This window comes from Poecilia formosa, unplaced genomic scaffold (assembly GCF_000485575.1).
Source record: "Poecilia formosa unplaced genomic scaffold, Poecilia_formosa-5.1.2 Scaffold251, whole genome shotgun sequence".
Taxonomy (NCBI): Eukaryota; Metazoa; Chordata; class Actinopteri; order Cyprinodontiformes; family Poeciliidae; genus Poecilia; species Poecilia formosa.
Window position 1 is genome coordinate 267,546 of NW_006800190.1, and position 6,000 is coordinate 273,545.

At 41.9% G+C, this 6,000-nt stretch overlaps 1 protein-coding gene across 1 annotated transcript in view; it reads right to left on the bottom strand.

Annotated features, from left to right (window-relative positions):
* cdh11 (cadherin 11, type 2, OB-cadherin (osteoblast)) overlaps positions 1-4,033 on the bottom strand; it is a 136,343-nt gene extending 132,310 nt beyond the window's left edge. Inside the window, exon 1 of the mRNA XM_016680656.1 lies at positions 3,538-4,033. The gene's annotated coding sequence lies outside the window, so the exon portion shown is untranslated. The remainder of the gene's footprint in view (positions 1-3,537) is intronic.
* Between the last annotated feature and the right edge of the window lie 1,967 nt (positions 4,034-6,000).

Below are 6,000 nucleotides of genomic sequence, written 5' to 3' on the forward strand. Positions count from 1 at the left end.
TTGAAAAAGGAAAAGGTTGTTGACTTTCCTTTCCCTTTAAGACATTTAGTCTCAGTCGGTTTAAGACCTCACTAATTTGGCTGTAAACCCCTTTGAATGTTAGAGCCAGGTAAAAAAAAACAACTAAATTTTACAGTAGTGATAAATGTCAGAATTGCACAGCAAAGCAACAAAATTAGAAGTAAAAAGTGAAGTTGAGTTTTTTCACAAAATACTTTTTTTGTGCAGTGCCGCAGTCAATATTACAGCAGGAATACAGACTGACACGTCGGCTCTTTGCTAACTGGTGGGAATACTGCAGAGTATTTGCCTTGCCAGGTTTTTGAAACAACTCTTATGAAAAGCAGCAAATCTGATGACATTTCTGTGTTACACTCTGTGCCGTTTATTTTTTTTTTTTGCTTTTTTTCCCCCAACTGAATATCAGCGAAGAATCTGATACGTCTCCCCCACCCCGCTTTCTTCTGTCATCCAAGCAACATTTCTACGTTTGGTTCAGCTTAAACACGGCGTGAAAATTCGTGGTGAGGATATCGAAGCGTCTGTCTTGCCTCCAGACGATCGCTTTCACAGATATGAAAAAGAAAACCAACTTCTGCTGGAGCTGTTCTATCCTGAGATACCTAACTGTAGACGGACAGCTTCTCATTGTGTGTTTTTCTTTTTTCGTCCATCTCAGACAGAAACAACTCCCATACTGGAGAACTGAACGACAGACGTTACTGACAGAAGTCACGCTGCCCTCGTCTTCTCCTAACATCCTGATGGGAGTCACACTCTGGTTTTTAAAACCTAAATCTGTTTCTCTGATCCCGTACCTTGTTGTTTCTACTCAGCGCACCACATCCTCTAAAATTCATCACATGTCCTGTTTCTGTTTTCTGGCCTCCAGATGCTTACCAAATTACTCCAAACAAAGTCATTTTGGGAGTAAAACCGCAGGAAGAAAAATAAGCCAAAGAAGTTGACTAATCTGGGTTTTTCCCTGGTGGAAAATTACAAATTTAGCTGATTTACTATTCAGGCCTGATTTTTTTTTCACCCTTTCTGTCTGCTAAGGCTTGAGATTTAAATCTTGTTGGGGGGTTTTAGCCACAAACCACTCAAGCACCAACAGGTTAAAACAGCCTCTGTACATTTTGTAGTGGAGACTTTTTCAGAGACTCAATGTGTTTTTCATCAGCTCCCATCTTTACCAATACAGCATTTCATACTTGACCATCCTTAAAGGTGGCTTTGTGAAATAAGTCCAGAAGGAATTGTAGTCTGGAACATTCACAGTTTTGTTTTGCCATACAAACAGACTTTCAGGTTTGTTGAATGTGACAATAGGTGCCATTGACCATGGGCGTTACGTCACCTTACATCAACTCAAACTCACCTTGAGGAGGTTTCAGATCCTATTACAAACAAATCATTTTCTATCATCTACTCACAGTTATCTTGGAGGACAGGTGGCTACACATCACCATAAAATATTATCCACCGGTATCAGTTTTGGCTTTACTTTTCGCCAGATTTTTAATATCTCATAAAGACAGTTGACCCAGATGGGTATCAGAATCCCAATCATTCAACATTGTATGTACCTGTATAAGTAGATTCAATTACACATGAGTTGGAATTCATGAAGTGACCTAAACTCCAAAATGCTTTGACGCTATCTGCAAGTTAAAAAAAGCCTCTTTGGTCGTTGACTTTGTGAGTTCAGCTGAATCGCAAATCTCAAGCCTAACTTTTCCTATCCGATGGATGTTTAACGTTCAGACTGTGCTAGAAAAATGACATCAGTGTGGGAGAAATCTACAACACATCCAGCCAATGGACAACGCAGAAGATATTGAAGAAGATATTACCTTTTTATTCCATCTTAGCTAAGTCTAAATGTTTATTCATAGCGTAGAAAAGACGTCCACAAGAATACTGGTGACTGAAACGGGAGACAAGCTGCTAACCACGGATTTGAAGAATCAGGTCAAACTTTCACTGTGTTGTATTTGGATGAGTATCAAGACCTATAAGTATATTAGAGAATTAAAAAGGTTTGGTACATTAAAATTTTGCTTTAGTCTTCATTTTTAAGGGAAACATGGAGTATAAATCAGCTAATCTCAACAAAGTATTAAACGATGTCTGGCTTTGAAGAATTCAGGCAGATTTTGTTTTTGTAAAAAGAATATTTCTAAGCGTCTCTTTGTTTCTGTGTCTCAACTGTTGGACAAAGCCTTTTTTTATATTTGCAAGAGAAAACAAAAAGGGCTTGCTGGTGTGAGAACCTTCTCACTCGAATAAAATACAACAGCAGCAAATGATTTTCTCAATGGCTCCCACCAGACCGGAGCGCAAGGCAGAGTCGGCAGAGGGGAGAAAAGAAGGGGGTAGAACAGACGGACAGGAAAAGGGATGGGTGGTAAAAATGTGGGGGTTCTGGGGCTGGTGGCAGAATGGGAGGGGGATCGTTTTCAAACTGCAACTGTTTGAGAGACAAAATGCTGAAAACAAAGTCAGTGACATATTTAAACTGCACAAAGATGGATAACTGCAAACCTTTTGCTACCACAACATCACCGTGGGGGTAACGGGGCCAAAGGTCTGCTCTATATATTTTCTGGTTCCCCCTGTCCAGACAGTGTCAAATTGTCTGTAATTTAGCAGAGAGCAAGTTTTGTTTAGTTTTTCTTTTTTTTTTTTTTTTTGCTTTTAAAGCGTGGCCACCCTCAACCTACATAACAGTGCAATGGTCCCCATCTGGTGAGCCCCTGTTCAAAACTTTCTGGCAGTGCCCCTGTTTCCCAAATATCCAGACCAGACAGAAAATTCAAATTGCTCAACAGCAACGGAGGGAGTCGGAGCTGAAAAGACGCAGCGCACCAGACTCTCCTGAGTTCCAAGCAAAGACGAAGCTCCAATTATTCAAGTCGATTTTAATATCAAAAATTAGGGAAACAATTTTATGTATTGCTCTTAATCCATAAAGCAACAATATATATAGATTTTTAAAGAGGTGTTTTGTGATATAAGTTGGGTAAAAGCCATAAAAGTAGCTATTTTCTCCCCTAAATACATCAATATTTTTGCTTCAATGCATCCAAGCCGAATAGGTTTGTTTTATTACTGGAGGCCCGAATTGAATAAAACTTGTGCGTCGGAGCCGCGGAGGGGCTTCAGCAGAGACGCTCACAAAGTTAGTCCAACAGCAACGCATGGAGCCGGGAGTCTGGCGACAATCCCGGCTCGGACATCTAACCGACACCCGGTGGCTGATACCCGCACTGATAAATAAAGACAATTGTTGGGATTCAGATGAAATGTCCTGACCGGATCCTATCAGGAATCCAGAAGATTACATCTGCAGTGCTGATCCAGAGTAGAACCAGAATCTCCGTAGCATCCCGGGAACCAAAACCTTTCAACTGGTTTGCGCAATTACCCCCCAGAGGAGAGAATAAAACAGCTGAATGGCACAAAGAAATATGCACACAATCAAAATAAAATAAAAAAAAAAAACACCCCCCAAAAAATCAAGCTGCTTCTTACCTTGAAAATGAAAGACTCCCGTGAGTCTCCAAGGGATTTTTCCTCCAAAACATAGAAGTGGTATTGCTTCTGTTACCAGATGTCCAACACATCCACTTACTGTAAGCCCTGGGTTAACTGTTCTGCTGCTTTTTGGACGGGAAAGGTGAAAAATCAGAGCGCAGGGGCCAAAAAGATACAAACAGAACCTTAAAAAAAACCTCAGCAGGTTCTGAGATGATTTTTTTTTTTTTACAAAAGAAAATGCAGCCGGAGCAACCGTGCGTCTGGATAAGGTCCCGAAACTGAAGTGATGGAGAGGAGAGAAGGTGTCCGGGAGCGGAGGTGGTGGGGTGGGACACAGAGAGAGTCGGGGTGGGAGTGGTGGAGGGAATCACCGGAGCATTCCTCCCTCCTTCGGGTATGAAAATCCAGTCCGTGGCGTTCCTCCGTCCTGTCTCCGTCCTCTCTCCCAGAGAGTCAGCAGCGATGTGAGGGAGCCGGAGCGGAGCGGCAGAGCGGCTGCACCGAGAGAGGGAGGCGGGAGGGAGGCGAGGGAAGCTGGGGAGGAGGGAGGAGAGCGAGCCGCGCTGCCAGCCGGTGGAGGGCAACCTTCACTCTGGATTAGTTCTCTAAAACATGTAAAACTCCCCCTCGAAAAAAGTGTTGGTACGTATTTTAATGTTTCTGTTCTAATTAAAAATTAAGCTCTTGCTTTTCTTTATGACCAAATCAACTCAACACCCCTAGTGTGGCGGGGAACCCCAACAGGAGGGTCATTGATGCAACAGTTCTTTGTCCTGATAGGCTGAAAGCAACTCCAAACTGCTGCTGTACATACCGATGGTCTCCCATGCAGCCAATGAGAGGAGAGGAGCAGCGGGAGACTGAGCAGCTATTGGCTGCATGGAAAACAAGCTCTAATTTCTCTCTCAGCCAATGAAAACGGAGGCACAAAAAGAGTCAAATATGATTCTTACTTCAGAGATAATAGAGGCTCTCACCTGCTGAAAGGGTTAGCACTAATGCGCAAAAAATACTAACATTTTTTGGTTTCAGAATTCTTTTATCTAAGAATTTTGACTTCATTTTCTGAATTTTGACATTTTTCTCAGTTCTTTCAAGATGTTTCAGCTTCGCAAAGTGCTTTTCTTTTCAACCACTTCAAATATTCCCTATAAGACAAAATCTGTGAATAGGCATATTTTCAGACAATAATTTGGAGTTATGTTCCACAATCTGCAAATAAGTAAATCAGTGAACACTGAACTGTAAATAAACAGGAATCCACTGCATGAATGTAGTTGTTTTGTGCCTGCTGTAAACCAAAAACCCAACTCCCATCAGACTTGGTCAGCGGCTGATAAAGCCCATCTGCTCGAGTCCTGCCTGTACCCTGGTGACTTCAATCAGCCTTTTTGACTGACTGCCAGATGCTCTGATGACTGCCTGATGACACTGAAGCCAGTGTTGCAACTCCATGCCCTCTGGTGCCTGGTCCTTGGTAAGCGAATAATTTACTTACCCTTCATTGGCCTGCATGTGCAGCACATTACATCCAAATCGGATTATTCATTGTGGGTGATCAGCTCGGCACTTAACTCTTTTTGGCTGCGACTGTAAATACTAACTTTCATTTCAGTGAGGTGATTAAGGCGTTCCTCTCTGCTTAGCTTCTCCATCTATTCACTGATATGTTTTGCTTTAAAATGTTTGATACATTTTTGAAACCATAGATACATATCCTTTAAAGATAAATATATTTATTAGGCTTTCGCTGTCTTGATCTCTGGGTTCTCATGGTAAACCGGTGCAGCCTCCTTCAGTCAAATGGCACAGCCAATAGCCTACAATTTCTTTTAGGAATTCAAATTTCCGCCCTGTAATTACCTGGGCTGCACTAATTAAAACAGCCTCTGATATGTAACAGAGGTTAGGATTTAAAGTAGAGCTGCTCAGAGGCTCTAGATTAGGATAATTAATGGTTCTTGAACCAATGGGCATTTGGTGTTAATTGTGCCATTGAAAATAGTTGGCCTCTCATTCTAACTGCGGCTCTTTTCCACTCCACTGTCAGTAGGGGATACATTGTATTGGGGGGGAAAGAGTCACAAAACAGAATATAGATATATCTTTGCATATACAACACCTTGGAAAGGTTTTTGCTCCTTTCAGTTATTCAGTTTTATCCATTTAAAGAGAAGCTAAACCTCAAATAAACAGTTTTTTGCAGATAAACTGCATAAATTTGGCCTTAATGCGAACTGTATCATTTTTGTGTCTTCAATTCTACAATAAATGGCCTAAAACTGGCTCAGTGCTGCCCTCTTTGGGCGTCACGTGGCCACTGCAGTCAAGTTTTCCCCCTCGTTTCTCATTCAGGACAGCTGCCTGCTACAGTGCGATTGGTGCTTTAACGTGTTGTCACTAATAAAGTAAAAAGTAGAGGTGTGCCGATCGATCGGCCACCGATCATAATCGGCC